The sequence below is a fragment of the Narcine bancroftii genome, chromosome 5, assembly GCF_036971445.1.
Source record: "Narcine bancroftii isolate sNarBan1 chromosome 5, sNarBan1.hap1, whole genome shotgun sequence".
NCBI lineage: Eukaryota > Metazoa > Chordata > Chondrichthyes > Torpediniformes > Narcinidae > Narcine > Narcine bancroftii.
Window position 1 is genome coordinate 21,153,306 of NC_091473.1, and position 17,321 is coordinate 21,170,626.

At 42.2% G+C, this 17,321-nt stretch overlaps 1 long non-coding RNA gene across 1 annotated transcript in view; it reads left to right on the plus strand.

The window, feature by feature from the left end:
- Positions 1-5,664: 5,664 nt before the first annotated feature.
- The window catches only part of LOC138762636 (uncharacterized), a 38,328-nt gene continuing 26,671 nt past the window's right edge, over positions 5,665-17,321 (plus strand). Inside the window, exon 1 of the long non-coding RNA XR_011357000.1 lies at positions 5,665-5,751. This is a non-coding gene — a long non-coding RNA (uncharacterized lncRNA). The remainder of the gene's footprint in view (positions 5,752-17,321) is intronic.

The following is a 17,321-nucleotide window of genomic DNA, read 5'->3' on the forward strand; positions in this document are numbered from 1 at the left end:
AGCTTCTACCCCTGCAAGTTCATTGTCCTGAGAGTCGCTTTAGTGATCTCTGTCCGCATCTGCTGCCACGAGATGTGCCGGCCTGATCTCCACAATTGCAAGCTGCCACATTACCCCCCACCCCCCCCCCCCCCGCCCCCAGAACCGGCGTTACGGTTTATAGTGTCCTGAGGTATAGTCCCCAAAGTCTTTTGTGGTCTGTCTCTATTTCAAGGTGTTGGTGTCTCCATGGGTTCTACTGGGTCTGTGTGGGCAGGCTTGAGTCTATCTGTAGTGAAGATTTTTGGTTTACCACCATGTCCAGCTCGAAAGTGGCTCCGTTGTTCCAGATGACTTCAAAGGGACCTTCATATGGCTTCTGCAGTGGTGAAAGGTGGGTCCCTCTGCGTACAAACATATACTCACAGTCCTTGAGTTTTTGGGGATGTTGGACTTGACTTGTCCGTGTCTAGAGGGTGGAATCGAAGCCAGGTTACCGACCTTTTCGAGCAGCCTGTCCAGGAAGGTTATCTCCTCCTGCCGTCTTCTGGCCTGTGGAACGAAATCCCCGGGAACCGTGAGTGGGGCTCCGTAGAAGAGTTCACCGGATGATGCGTGGAGGTCTTCTTTTGGAGCTGTTCGGATGCCCAGTAGTGCCCTTGGTAGCTCATCCACCCAGTTGGGGTCCTTGAGTCTGAGGGGAGTCTTGAGGTGCCTGTGGAAATGCTCCACCATGCCGTTGGCTTGCAGTGGTATGCTGTTGTATGGTGTAGCTGAGCGCCCTACAGGTTGGCAATGTTGGTCCACAAACTGGAGGTGAACTATGCTCCTTGGTCAGAAGTGATGTGCTGTGGCAGTCTGAATCTTGCAATCCAGGATGACAGGAGTGCTTTGGCACAGGACTTGGTGGATGTGTCAGCCAGGGGAATTGCTTCTGATCACCGGGTGAAGCGGTCAACCACTGTGAACAGGTAGCAGAAACCTGGCAAGGTTCCCACTACGTCCACGTGAATGTGGTCAAACCTGCATTCCATTGCCTTGAAAGGCTGTGGGGGGACCTTGGTGTGTCGCTGCACTTTGGCTTTTTGGTACTGCGTACACGCCTTGGCACACCCCCTGACTTGTTTCTGCAATCCATGCCACACATACTTGCTGGCCACCAGCCGGACCGAGGTCCTGATGGATAGGTGTGCCAGCCTGTGGATGGAGTCAAAATCTCATGGCCTCCATGCCATTGGGACAATAGGTCAAACCTGCCCAGTGGCCATGTCGCACAGGAGGGTGGTAGTACCTGTGCCGACTGGAACATTCTGAAGCCGAAGGCCTGTGACAGTGGTCCTGTACTGCGGGATCTCGCCGTCCTGCTGCTTTGCCTCTGCCAGTGCTGTGAAGTCCAGACTGTTGACCAGTGAGTGGATGCTGTGTCTTGACAAGGCATCCACGACCACGTTATCTGCCCAAGATGTGCTTGACATCGGTGGTATACTCCAAGATGTAAGACAAGTGTCTATGTTGGCGGGCTGACCAGGGATCAGAGATTTTAGCCAGGGTGAAAGTCAATGGTTTGTGATTTGTGAAAACCATTTTCTCAAGAAAGGACCCGAAGTGGCGGATGGCTAAGTACAGCGCCAGCAGCTCTCTATCGAAAGCAGATGTTTGCTGAAGAAAGCTAGTGGGTACCTATATCATTCTATCTGCTGTTCCAGGACTCTACCAATCGCTCTTCCTGAGGCATTGACTGTGAGGGCCATGGGCGCATCTAGTCTGGGGTGGGTTAGGAGTGCAGTTTTGGCCAGGGCTTCTTTGGTATCCACAAATGCACATGTGAATCCCTCCTCCTTACCCTCAAGCCTGCACCACTCAGTCTTGAAATGTTCATCCCATTACAAATATTTCCTTTTGTACTTTACACCCCTCCCACTTCTCCAATGTGATTATTCTCCATATTTTTCCAATGGAAGCTCAATGACCCAGAACATCATCAGTTCTTCTCTTGACAAGAGCAGCCTGACCCACTGATATTATTTTTTTTTCCTTATCTCAATCTCCAATGTCAGTACAACTCAAGTTAACTTAAGCTCTGTACCACATCCCTGCATCAAATTCTCATCACCCTTGTCTCCACTAACGTGCACATAATATTTGGGATAAAGGTATTTTTCTTCATGATTTGCTCCTATCTGACCTCAATCTGTTAGACTGAGCAATATTTTTCCTCCAGTCTCACTTCAAATTCCACAATGCCCCAGGGTTGTGAGCTGAGCACCCCCTTTTTCATTCTATCTTTACGTCTGACTGCATTCCTATGCATAGTTCAAATTAAAAGATGTTCACAGATGACACCATGGTGGTAGGCCTGATCACAGAGGATGATGAAATTGCCAATAGGGATGAGGCTCAGCACCTAGCCTTGTGGCGTACCAAGAACAATCTGTTATTCAATACCCAAAAGGCAATGATTTTAGACAGGCAGGAAGCCACACTCATGTTCCAATTTACATCAATGGAGTGGTGGTGGAATATTTACAGAGCTTTAAATTCCTGGGGGTTCCATATCTCTGCTGATCTCCCTTGGTCCTTGAATTCATCAATTTTGATCAAAAAGGAACAACAGCATCTTTATTTTTTGAAATCCATGAGGAAGATGCATCTCTGCCCAAGAAACTGTTGGGATTCTATAGATGTGCAATTGAGAGTGTACTGACATACAGTATGGAACGGGAATTGTACTGTACAAGATGGTAAGGCATTCCAGCAGGCAGTGAAAAGTGCCCAATGGAATTGTTGGAATCCAACTGCCTACCATCGAATCTATCGATAGGGTATGATGTTTGGGCAGGGCGAGAAATATTATCGAAGATGCAACACACCCTAACTATGAACTATTTACTCTCTACCATCAGGCAGATGCTATAGGAGCCTTCAATCACACACCACTAGGCTTAAAGAGAGATTTTTTATGAAGCCATGACAATGTTAAACTTTAATTCACGGCACTGAATGGTGCTATGCTTGTATTTTATAAGTAATTTTTAACAATTCATTTTAGAATAGTGTAGTTTTAATTGCATATGGTTTATTGTATGTTTTCATTATATGTTTTTATCGTAATGTATGTAATTTTATTTTAAATTCCAGTCGATGCTGATTGTGTTTCATTGGCTGGTCTTCCAGCACAATGACAATAAGGTGCATCATCATCTATGCTCCAGTTATAAATTTGTAATCAAACAATTCACATGTGATTGAAGTGCACATTCCAGATTTTATTAAAGACTATTTGTATACATATTGGCTTGACCAAGTAATAGATCTGTGATAATATTAATATTTAGGTTAATGTTGAGCTATATTTCCTATAAATATATCTTAGGTAACATAGTGGGTTTGGAACAGGGTTACACACACCATACAATAAATCTTTCGGAGTCGTGATGCCTACAAGCCAGAGTTATGAATGTCGCAAGGTTTCCAAGAAATTAGACCTGGCAACTGTTAAAGATTCCAGTAAATGATCACATGGTTTCCAGGAATTTAGACCAATCTCAGTGACGTTACATCACATGACGTCACAGAACTATATACTGAAGATAGAGAGACATTTTCATCAGAAGAAAACTGAGAAGACAGAAGACTGAGAAACATTTGACCCCCTAGAAAGACAGGACTTGTATTATCCTTATTATAGGAGATACACAAGATAAGTTGCTTTTAAATAAGGAAGGCCACTCAAGAGTTCTCTTTTAAAAGAGGCAGCCTCATGTGTCCAGAAGATGGTCACTCCTGTATAAGAGATAACACATTGTGAAGATCACATTTACGCAACCTTAACAAAAAAAAAGGAAAGTGGTGAAAACAGTCAAAGAATATCTCTCTGACAGACAGTTCATCAAGAGACTTGTGAGTTTAAAGAGATCAAAAGATATAATGTTTAAAAGTGCTTTACAATTACTTCTTAACCACAATTTTAAAAGATCCTGAAGTTCAACAAGAAGTTTGAAACTGGACTTTAAAATTGACTTTTCAGAATAGAGTTTAAACTGAAATAGTTTTGGACTTTAACACACACACACACACACGCATAATGGGGTTAAATGTTAAGTAAGAAATGTTATGTTATTAATACTTTAATAAAAACTATTATTTTGAATTTACCATCGTCTCATGAATTTTCTATTACTGTTTCTTTGTAGCACTAATAAGGTTTGTTAGTTCATAACACTTTTTATACATAGTCCACTCATTTCAGGGCACCATAATGTTTGGGAAATTTGGCTTCACAGATGTTTGTGTTTACTCAGGTATGTTTAATTGCTTTGTTGATGCAGGTATAAGAGAGCTCAGCTTGCTTCTATGCATTTGATCCTTTGGAGCCTGTAGGTGCTATTTTTCAGCATGAGGACTAGAATTTGTGCCAATGAAAGTCAAAGAAGCCATTATGAGGCCGAAAAAAAACAAGAATAAAACAGAGATATCACCCAAACCTTTACTTTACCAAAAATGTCTGTGTGGAATATCATTAAAAGGAAATGTACTGGTGATCTCGTTAATCGCAAAGGGATTAGTGCTGATGACTGAAGAATTCTCATCAAAATGAAGAAAAATCCCCAAACACCTGTCCGACAGATCTGAAACACTCAGGAGGCAGGTGTGGATGTGTCAATGACTACTAACTGCAGAAGACTTCATGAACAGAAATAGAGAAGCCACAATGCAAGATGCAAACCATAAGTTTGCCACAGAAACAGGATGGACAGATTACAGTTCGCCAAGATTTTAAAAAAAGCCTGCAGAATTCCCGAAAAATTTGTTGTGGACAAAAATGAACCTGTATCAGAATGATCGCAAGAGCAAAGAGTGGGGACATTTAAGAACTGCCCAAGACCCAAAGCATACCAATACATTTGTGAAACAGTGGTGGGGACGTTACGTACGACTGCCACAGGTAACGTTGCATTTATCTTCAGTAATGATGTAACTACTGATGGCAGTAGCAAAATGAATGCTGGGGTGTACAGACACATCTGCAGGTTTGTGCAAAGGCCTCCAAACTCATTGGTCGGCACTTCATCCTTACAATGATCCCAAATATACTGCTAAAGAAAGGAATTTTTCAACGTGAAAAACAGGAAAATTCTTGAATGGCCAAGTCAGTCACCCACTCTCAATCCAATTGGGGTGACTTCCATATTCTGAAGAGAAAAATTGAGGGCACCAATTCCTAAAGCGAGGAGGAGCTGAAAATGGCTACAGTAGAGGTCTGGCAGAGCATGCCAGAGAAGATATTTAGCACCTGATGATGTCTATGCTTGTGATCTGTGAGTCAGTCATTCCATGCAAGGGATATGCAAAAGGTACTAAGCATAACTAGTTTAATATACATGCCATTGCTATATCCCAAATATTATGATGCCCTGAAATGAGGCGACTATGCGTAAAAAGTACTGGAATTTATACATGGTCAAACCAAAATGTCAACAGATACCCTTTAATAAATTCTGGAAATGTGCACTTTAATCGTATTGTGGTGGTGTGAATAGTTAAAGAAACACAGCCACCATGTTGAGGGCTGTTAACGACTATTTTTATTCAAATTCAGTACACCCCTATAAGGGCAGCGCGAGCTCAGTCACCTGGTACATTGTGACATCATAATCGCTGCCCAGGGTGCGCGCTGGAGTCAGAGAGATACATCTAATGATGCTATTTCCCCATGGCTGCCCTGCCACGTGGCAATACAAGTGGTTCGTCCTGAGGATGTGCGCCGCCACAGTAGGTGAATTGTTTGATTACAAATTTAAAACTGTGGAGTACAGGGACAAATAAAAAGTCTTTGTCCCAAACATGATAGAGGGCACTGAACTTTCACTTCCTCCATGGTCTCATACTAAAAATATTCTTGTCCAAGCTCTACTCTTTCATAACCTCCTTCCTCCTTGAAGCATAAGCAGCATTACAACTCCTTCCTCAAAAACCACAGCAACTGAGTAATCCATACTCAACTCACTCTATTTTAGCCTCTTGCTCACCCCAATTCTTTTAGCTCTCCCACTTCCTATTTGTTCCCATGTCTGCAACCACATTGTCGATTTGCCTCACTAAACAGCTCACTCTCCCCAGTTCTTCCTTCACACCCATCCTTCATAATTCGTCTGATGGCAAACTTGCCCGTGCATCAAAATAAAGCATTCTCATTCGTTTTTTCAACTAATGGTGTGAATATTTATGTTGGTGTAAACAATGTTTCATGCTCATCATTTATTTTTAAGTGATCATGGTGCAATATATTTACAGTAATAACCATCTGGATCCATTTGTCCCCAACTATCATACAATAGTTTTATGATATAATAATGCCTGAATGACTACAAGCACTCTATTGATCACCTAGTTCCACTTGTTTATGATTAGCATATTGAGTTGATTGATGTAAAGCAAAAGTGCAGCATGCCACCAAGTTTGAAAAAAAAATGATAATAAAGCGGGAAGTAATGATTCAATAACAAACTGAAGCTTGGAAGATAAGAGAGTACATCAGGCAAAAAGCAGATTTAAAGTGCTGCAAAGAAGTCACAAAGTTGAAGTTCAATCTATTTTGATAAGGTGAAGGAGGGACAGAGGAGGAATGCAGTGCACAGTGGTATTTTGCAGTGGAACACTGTATGTCAAGGACAGGCTGCTTTTCCAGAAAAATCCCCAGCACCTGCACCTCGGCTCCCAACAAAGAATGCAATGACTCGTTAATCATCTCATTAACTGCCTGTAAGAATGTCCTGAACAGTGAGAGATTTACAGCATGGAACAAGCTTTTCAGCCCACTCATCCATGCTGGCCATTTTGGGCTGGACCCATTTGCCTGCATTTGGTCCTCATGCTTCTCAGCCTTTGCTATCAATAAATCCGCCCAAAAACTATTTGAAGGTCCAAATTGGACCCATTTCTATAATTTCTCTGGCAGTTCATTCCAGATATGTACCACCCTCTGAGTGGAAAAAGTTGCCCCTCAGGCCTCTGAAATCTCTCCCTCTTACCTTAAGCCTATGCCCTTGAGTTCTGGCATCATCCGCCCAAAGAAAAAGACTGCCCATTCAATTTATCCATGCCCCTGATTATTTTGTTAACCTCTAAGATTACTTCTCAGTCTCCTACATTCTAGGGAATAAAGACCCAGTGCTTCTAATCTCTCCCTGTAACTCAAGCCCTTTATCCCAGGCAACATACTGATGAATCTCCATTGCAACCCTTCCAATTTACTGATGTCCTTCCTGTAGTTTGCTTTTTACAGCTAAATCACAAGATCTCAACATTTTTACTCAGTACTCTGCCCAAAGGCAAGTATGCTTTGTTCACCACCTCATCCAGATGACTTGCCACTTTCCAGGAACTATGTATGTATCCTTGGTCTCTGTTCTCCAGGAACCTACAATTCACCTTGAATATCCTGCCCGGTTTTGACTTACCCAAGTGCAACACCTCACACATGCAACACTTGTTTTTTTCTTTAGTATATTCCATTCATCACCTTCCCAAATGTTGTAAGCTTAAAGATTCTTCCTCACTGTACACAACACGTCTGATTTTGATGTCATCTGTTAATTTACAAATCTTGTTAACTGCATCTATATTAACGGTTTGGATGGCAAACAACAGTGAACCTAGTACTGGCTCCTGTGGCATACCATTGGTCAGAAGCCTCCAATAAGATAACCATCGCTCCACTATCACCCTCTGACTCCTTCCATGAACCCAACTTTGAATCCATTTCGCTTGCTCACCTGAAATCTCATGCAATCTAGCCTTCCAGACTAACCTGCATGCTAAAGTCCACATTTGCAACGTCCATGGCCCTATCCTCAATTCTCTTCATCACCCCTCTAAAAATTATCTGATCTATGTACCACCCACAGGCTCATACTGACTACCTCCAATCATTTCCTGCCGATCCAAATTCTGGTAGATTGTGTCCCCTTCAGCAACTTTTTGACCACCGACATCAAACTCACTGGCCTGTAGTTGCCCGGCTTGTCCTTGCTGCCCTTTTAAATTATGGCAACATTAATCGCCTTCCAGATGACTGGTACTTCACCAAAGATGATTAAAGTAACTTCCTTGGCTTTTCATCAAGTCCTGGGGATCGGTTTCCTTCAATATACTCCACGGCTCGGCTACCAACACCTTCTTTCCGGTCGGTACTTCTTATATGTCCAGGACTTTGCAACTCTTTTTGCTCAACTCTTCTTCAATATATTTAATGAGTGAGGCGAGCCCTACTGCTTTCTTGGGCAGAGAATTCCAGAGATTCCATACTCTCAGGGAAAAGCAGTTCCTCCTCACCTCTGCCCTAAAATTAACAACATCGACACTTCAAAACAGTAACCCCATGCTCTTCCTGGGGCATGAAAGCTGCAACTAAGTGCAAGTTACGGTGAGATTGCTTTGCTATCAATTCTCAGTAAAATAAGTTTTATTTAGGCCTTTTTAATCTGGAAAAGACATGAATGGAGCAGTTAATGTTATGCGTCATCCACTGTCAACGCAATAACGTAATGAATATTGGAAGGGTGCTAATTGAAAATATTGCATTTGCTATGATTTCCTTAAGATAATCGTGACCTCATTGCCGAAACAGATGGCTGCGATAATTACTTGCGAATTACAAAGTTCAAAACAAAAGTTCATGCGATAACATCACTGTAAACCAACAAGAAAAAAATATTAAAAGTAATGAAAAGTGGAAAAATCAAAGGTGGCACTGTAATGGTGGACCTTTCATTTATCAACTGAATGAAAAGTGATTAAAGGTTTCATTAGTTGCCCATTCAGAGCCAGCTCTTCAGCGCTTGACGTCCTGCTTTGCGGAAACTGCCAAAATGTTTGGCCTGGAAGTCAGCCTGAAGAAAACTGAGGTCCTCCATCAGCCAGCTCCCCACCATGACTACCAGCCCCCCCACATCTCCATCGGGCACACAAAACTCAAAACGGTCAACCAGTTTACCTATCTCGGCTGCACCATTTCATCAGATGCAAGGATCGACAATGAGATAGACAACAGACTCGCCAAGGCAAATAGCGCCTTTGGAAGACTACACAAAAGAGTCTGGAAAAACAACCAACTGAAAAACCTCACAAAGATAAGCGTATACAGAGCCGTTGTCATACCCACACTCCTGTTCGGCTCCGAATCATGGGTCCTCTACCGGCACCACCTACGGCTCCTAGAACGCTTCCACCAGCGTTGTCTCCGCTCCATCCTCAACATCCATTGGAGCGCTCACACCCCTAACGTCGAGGTACTCGAGATGGCAGAGGTCGACAGCATCGAGTCCACGCTGCTGAAGATCCAGCTGCGCTGGATGGGTCACGTCTCCAGAATGGAGGACCATCGCCTTCCCAAGATCGTATTATATGGCGAGCTCTCCACTGGCCACCGTGACAGAGGTGCACCAAAGAAAAGGTACAAGGACTGCCTAAAGAAATCTCTTGGTGCCTGCCACATTGACCACCGCCAGTGGGCTGATAACGCCTCAAACCGTGCATCTTGGCGCCTCACAGTTTGGCGGGCAGCAGCCTCCTTTGAAGAAGACCGCAGAGCCCACCTCACTGACAAAAGGCAAAGGAGGAAAAACCCAACACCCAACCCCAACCCACCAATTTTCCCTTGCAACCGCTGCAATCGTGTCTGCCTGTCCCGCATCGGACTGGTCAGCCACAAACGAGCCTGCAGCTGACGTGGACTTTTTACCCCCTCCATAAATCTTCGTCCGCGAAGCCAAGCCAAAGAAAAGATTGTCATATGAGAACATTACATACATGAGATTCTTTAACTTTTGTCTATTGCTATGCAGAGTCACCACTTTGTCCAGCACCCCTCACTTATCCTAATCAATCCCAATCATACTTTTAACTGTTTCATTAAAAAGGTCAATTTCCAAGGTATCTTAAACTAACTTAGGTATTACACTTCCAACGTTGGAGGATTAAATAATACAAGAGGAACTCAGAGAAATGTACTTTTCCAAAATGCAATGCTTATCTGGATTATTCAATGTAACTTTAAGTAAAGAACTGCACCGTGCTATATAATTGTGGATGTAAATGTAATAGTTATATACAAACTGTGCCAAAAAAAATGCAGAATGTAACTGAATGAAGTCCACACAATGTATTAAGGCTATGCATTGTTTTTCAGGTATAAATTGTATTGCAGTGACGTAAAATTCAGCGAGAGTGCAGAAATTCCATTACTACTCAATGATTTCCAGTTAAAAAGCTTTGCTTTGCTCTGCAGTATCACATCACATAGTGATGGATTGCACTAGTGGAGTGCAATGGGTAATTGGTACTGCTCTTAAATGATGCAGGAAAACCCTGCCTTATGCAGAGAAATTCTTCTTTTCTTTGGCTTGGCTTCGCGGACGAAGATTTATGGAGGGGGTAAAAAGTCCACGTCAGCTGCAGGCTCGTTTGTGGCTGACCAGTCCGATGCGGGACAGGCAGACACGATTGCAGCGGTTGCAAGGGAAAATTGGTTGGTTGGGGTTGGGTGTTGGGTTTTTCCTCCTTTGCCTTTTGTCAGTGAGGTGGGCTCTGCGGTCTTCTTCAAAGGAGGCTGCTGCCCGCCAAACTGTGAGGCGCCAAGATGCACGGTTTGAGGCGTTATCAGCCCACTGGCGGTGGTCAATGTGGCAGGCACCAAGAGATTTCTTTAGGCAGTCCTTGTACCTTTTCTTTGGTGCACCTCTGTCACGGTGGCCAGTGGAGAGCTCGCCATATAATACGATCTTGGGAAGGCGATGGTCCTCCATTCTGGAGACGTGACCCATCCAGCGCAGCTGGATCTTCAGCAGCGTGGACTCGATGCTGTCGACCTCTGCCATCTCGAGTACCTCGACGTTAGGGGTGTGAGCGCTCCAATGGATGTTGAGGATGGAGCGGAGACAACGCTGGTGGAAGCGTTCTAGGAGCCGTAGGTGGTGCCGGTAGAGGACCCATGATTCGGAGCCGAACAGGAGTGTGGGTATGACAACGGCTCTGTATACGCTTATCTTTGTGAGGTTTTTCAGTTGGTTGTTTTTCCAGACTCTTTTGTGTAGTCTTCCAAAGGCGCTATTTGCCTTGGCGAGTCTGTTGTCTATCTCATTGTCGATCCTTGCATCTGATGAAATGGTGCAGCCGAGATAGGTAAACTGGTTGACCGTTTTGAGTTTTGTGTGCCCGATGGAGATGTGGGGGGGCTGGTAGTCATGGTGGGGAGCTGGCTGATGGAGGACCTCAGTTTTCTTCAGGCTGACTTCCAGGCCAAACATTTTGGCAGTTTCCGCAAAGCAGGACGTCAAGCGCTGAAGAGCTGGCTCTGAATGGGCAACTAAAGCGGCATCATCTGCAAAGAGTAGTTCACGGACAAGTTTCTCTTGTGTCTTGGTGTGAGCTTGCAGGCGCCTCAGATTGAAGAGACTGCCATCCGTGCGGTACCGGATGTAAACAGCGTCTTCATTGTTGGGGTCTTTCATGGCTTGGTTCAGCATCATGCTGAAGAAGATTGAAAAGAGGGTTGGTGCGAGAACACAGCCTTGCTTCACGCCATTGTTAATGGAGAAGGGTTCAGAGAGCTCATTGCTGTATCTGACCCGACCTTGTTGGTTTTCATGCAGTTGGATAATCATGTTGAGGAACTTTGGGGGACATCCGATGCGCTCTAGTATTTGCCAAAGCCCTTTCCTGCTCACGGTGTCGAAGGCTTTGGTGAGGTCAACAAAGGTGATGTAGAGTCCTTTGTTTTGTTCTCTACACTTTTCTTGGAGCTGTCTGAGGGCAAAGACCATGTCAGTGGTTCCTCTGTTAGCGCGAAAGCCGCACTGTGATTCTGGGAGAATATTCTCAGCGACACTAGGTATTATTCTATTTAGTAGAATCCTAGCGAAGATTTTGCCTGCAATGGAGAGCAACGTGATTCCCCTGTAGTTTGAGCAGTCTGATTTCTCGCCTTTGTTTTTGTACAGGGTAAATATAAATGCAGAGAAATAAATGACCACAAAACACCCCATCAAATCAAAGGTAGGTACTAATTACAGAAATAGGTGGAGTTGACCTACGGAAAAAAAAAAGATTAGGAGCTTTCAAAACCTAAAAAATCCCTAGAGTTTTGAGGGAATTTTTTGCAAATGTCCTCATTGTTCTGAACTAGTCTGAACATTTTTTGTTTGTGAAATACAAACCTAAAGACATCAAAGAATGTGTCTATTCAGCTCACAACACCACTTAAAATGGAAATTTCTATAATATAATCACTGTGCAAGATTTCTATTTAGTGTGTCATGATCTAACTTTGAGATATTAGGAATGTTTTAACACTTCAATTTCATTGTGAACTAGTCCTTACCTACAAAGTTTTTAAGAAAACCTTTCAGCAAACATAAAATTCAGAAATCTATCAAGACAGAAAAATGTAACCAATTTTGGATCAGACAAATTCATGCTAAAGTCTTCGTGCTCTTTTTCTGTAATTGCAAAACAAACTCACAAGTGTGAAAGAGGAAGGATAACAGCAATATTTCATTTATGAAGATATTTCTTCTTCTTTACTACAAATACATTGTATAAGTATTAGCCAAAATTTTGAAACAATTGCAGACCAAATGGTACTTGTTAAGAACATCTGGATAACAGGCAGAACCCTTCCCACTATCGAGAACATCGGCAGGGAATTCTGCCTTCGGAAAGCAGCAGCAATCAGCAATGATCAACAGCACCCAGCGCACGCTTTTCTTGCTGTTACCATCAGTTAAGTATAGATGCAACAAGATGTTTCATCTTGTATTCGTATGTGAGTTCTTAAGACAACACATCGATGAAGGAAAAGGTTCTTTAAAGTTGTTGTAAACAGCACCTTGAGGCACACCACGAGGCTGCAAATGTGAAGTTATTATACACCTCCAGGGCTTCATCACCAACGACATGCAAGAAAACTGATGCTTTCACTTTATCACTTTTCTCGTCAGCGCCAACTGCGACTAAATACAATCCAAAATGCTGTTAAAATCTGTTCCAATTTTCAGCCACTTAACCTGTCAGCTGAAGTTTCACTGGTGGATGTAATCCTTCTATGTTTCATTGTGTTAGCTTCTCTTCACTGATCAGTTGCTGACTTTACATTTTAACTTTTAAAGTATTTCCTTAATCCCACTTCTGACACCATGATTCATCTTGTATTCATGTGTGTGAGTTCTTATGACAACACATAGATGAAGGTAAAGGTTCTTTAATTTAAAGTTGTTGTAAACAACACCATGAGGCATGCCATGAGACTGCAAATCTCCATTACAGATCTGCATATTGTGTCTCAGTCCCCTGCTGGCAGCCAAGTCTAATCAAACATTAAGGCATTGCTAGTTGTATTGCAACTGCGATCATCGTCATGACACAAGAAATACACTACCAGATTCAGGAACAGCTGTTACCCCTCCCTATCAGGCACCTCAACAACAATCTCAGACTCATTTAAGGTCTCTCACTTTTGTACTTTTTTGATTTTTTTTCCTCTCTTTATTGCAGTTTATTTACATTTCTTTATTTGTTTACATGTATACGTATCTTCTTGCATACAGTTTTTTGTATGACCAATAAATGGTAATTCTGCCTTGCCCTCAGGAAAGAGACTCAGGGTTGTATGCAATCTCATGTATGAACTCTGACAATAAATCTGAACTTTGATCTTGCAAATAAGCTGAAAGAAACATGGTCACAAAGACTTGCAGGCTCCATGGATGACTTCCCTTCTGGCCTTCGATGACCAGCTCATAAGGAACTCAGCATCTCGCAACTATGACCTCATCAGGCTGGTGAAGTTGCCTAGTCACACTGTAGGAGTTTCGAGAAGGAAAAAAGCATCTTCAATTCAAAAAATGTATATGTTCCGCACAGCACAAGACTTGAAGAGACAAAGATAAGGTTAAAACTGGAGTACCTCAAACATTTCAATATAATTTATTTTTAAATTCATTCCGAAACATTGATGGGAAAACTACAATCTGCAACCAATTTTATTTAAGTTTCACAGTTTTCCAAACTGTAACGTTGGTACAGTTGGCTAATGAAACCAATAACTCATTTACTTCTTGAATGTTTGATCCCTTGAATTTTTCATGTGTTCCTGTAAGTTTCATATTTCAATGACTGCTGGAGATCGGACTGGAAAAGGCTGCATAAACATTGGAGGCAAGGCTTCAGTGACAGCACATTTTGAGTTTAATTGTGTATTGCAGAAGTTGTCGTCCAGCTTCCTGATGATAAACACTGGTGGTTTTGCCATTATTACAATTGAAAATCAAAGTCATTAAATCAAATACAAGGCTGCATTTGATTTTTTCAGCTTAACATCACTGACCTTTACTATAAGAAAACCCCATAATCAGGTGAAAGTGTTTTCTGATCTCACTCCTATTAGGCTTAGGGCATCAATTTTTTTGCAATCTTGATGCCAGGTTATCGGAAATGTGCTACTTTAAAATTACACACTAGCTCTTCCATCATAAATCTGATGGCTTATCAGCCAAATCACAGGTTCTGATGCAAACAGCTAAAGATAGCAGATGGTACCACTTTCCCTAGGCCTCCACCAATCCTCCAGTGTAAGATTCTTTACTGTGGGAATCATTCAGGTTCAGAAAATGACACATGAGACTAGTTGACCCAATCACTCCTTTGAAAGAAATATTGATCTCCACCAGCCATTTTTCAACCCAACATTCCTTTTCAGTTTCATAATTTATGTTTTACTTCATAATATTCAATCCCACTTTTAAATCTTTCCATACCCTTCCCTGCAGATGCTGCTAAAAGGTCCCTTCTCCGGCAGCACTCCATAAAACCTACTTTACAGATTTAAGCCCTTCTCTGGAAGTGCTACCTTAGAGCAGTATCGATGGCCATGCTGAACTGTCAAGAGGTGTCATTCTTCAGTTCAGACCATTCCACAGACAACTCAGCTGCTTTCTCAGAGTTCAGGCAGCATAACTTACAAAAGACCATATCCTCCAGGATCTTAGCAAATAAAGAAATGAACCAATGTTTAAAAAAAAACACACACACAATGCTGAAGAAACTTAGCATGTCAGACAGAGTACTTTATGTACCAATGATAAAGATACTGTACACAGCCAACATTTTGGGCTTGAGCCTTTCAAAGTTCCAGCTCTGTGGAAATATGCAGTTGACATTCCAGAAGCATCCACAGATATTCATTTTAAAACAAATCTTAAATCTCTGACCACCAAATTTGACTGCTTTTTTGCAGTTATTTGAAACTACAGGTATAGTGAAAATAATATTTTCTCTACAAATATGTAAAACCAAGTTATCTACAAAGTACCAGATCGATAGAACACAAAAATTAAATCAATAATCTGTGACAAGAGGCACATCAACTGAATCAGTAATAGATATCAAATAATTTACTTTCCAGCAAACAGTTCTCATCTCCACTGGCTTCTTCAAGCTTGTCCCATCTGCCTGCCTTTGAACTTTCTCCCCAAAACCTTTCCTTTTCACATATCTGTGACCTGTCCAAATGTCTTTTAAAAACTTTGATATTTTTGTTTTGAATGTTGCAATGGTCTTCAATCCTTTAAGCTCTTTGGAGAGGGAAGCCTTTTCGGAAAGCCTCTGACACTGGGACAAAGCCAGATTAATTACTTATCAAATAGTCACTGTATTTGCTCACAAAGCAAATTTTAAAGTGAGCTCAGTTTCAGAGAAATAAATGTTGTTTTCCAAAATCCTTTAATGCAAAGCTGAACAACCAATTGGTTTCTGCTTTGGTGTGCAACAGGAGTGGAAGTCAAGACTTGTCTCTGATTACTGCTACTTTCCACTGGAGCTTTCTACCAAGGGAGGATAAGGTTAAACTATGTCCATTGCCCTTCAGAAACCAATATCTAGTCAAAGAAAGAATCACGATGAATGAGATGCCCCTGGCTGTCAATGGAAGTTTAGACTGAAAAACAGGAAGTAGTGCTTTCAGGAAGATGCGTCGGTGGCTGGGTTATTCTGGGAGAATGAACCAACTCTAGAACAAGGAAACAAAAGTCATGGTATGTATTGGAGTTCAACTTTATCCACTGCTGGAGCAGAGGAAAAGGCAGGTTGTATTTCTGGAATTCCTGCTCTTATATGTACTAACCAATCAAAATCATCTCTGCTGTCCATCACTTGCTGAAGGCTGAAGTCACTTCAATACAAAAATCCTTTCGCAAAGCATCCAGGTCTAAAGGAAAGTAAATATCTACTCACTTATCAAATAATTCAGAATCAAGTGAACCGAGGACAGAATATTTATATTTGACTTGATTGATTTAGCCTCACGACTTGACATTCATCAATGAACAATGGCTACTGCAAGTATACTGTGTTGTGCTTTGAAAATCTTTTGCACTAATAACAAAGTTAAAAGAAGTGGCAAAATTTCAGATAAAAATGTTCTTTTAACAAAATACAATGCACACCCATGATTTTTAAAGCTTATAGAGTCTGCTCTTATCACATTCAGATCCTGTAACTATATGGACTCTTACAATCTCCTGCTCAAGAAAGCATTCATGTCAGCCAGTCTTGTGATATCTCCACTTGAACTCCACTCAGCTAATCTGCATTAGACCCTTTCAAATTGCAGCACCGGGGTAGCCCTCCTAGGACCTGGGTGTGATTACTGGGGCAAAGGTGCTGGAAGCACCTTTCAAATCGCAGGGGGATCTAGCCATTAAATTACCCACCCGGCAATTTATGGGGGATCCCACTCCCGCAATGATGCATCATACACTCACCGGAAGTCCTGCTGGATGTTCAAATGCTGACTGCCTGGTGACGCACGCACACAAGCACTGACATCATTATCAAATCAGCTGTGGATGAGACCTACACAAGTTTAACTTGTTTCCCCTTACCTACCTCAAAGGGACCCAATTGGGCCCCGACGGGGTTGACCCAGTTGGATCCTTTCAAACTGCTGCATGACTGGGGCACTAACCATGTAAACTGCCTGGTTAACCCAATTTTACATAGCTATTTGAAAGGATCTATTGTTAATGATTCTAATTAATGAAATGTGTCACCATTGAATGAAACCCATTTGGCCCATTGTAGCTGTTCCAACTTATATAACATGCAACATTCAGCCTGCTATGTTGTGTCCACCTAAATAAACCAATGCCACAACAATCTAATCCTTCGCTACCTCGCATCCATAACCCTCCTTTTTTTATATATATCCATGTGCCCATTCACAAGTCATCTGAAAGTCCCTTTTGAACAAACTTCCACCACCACCTTGGCAATGCATTTTAGGATCT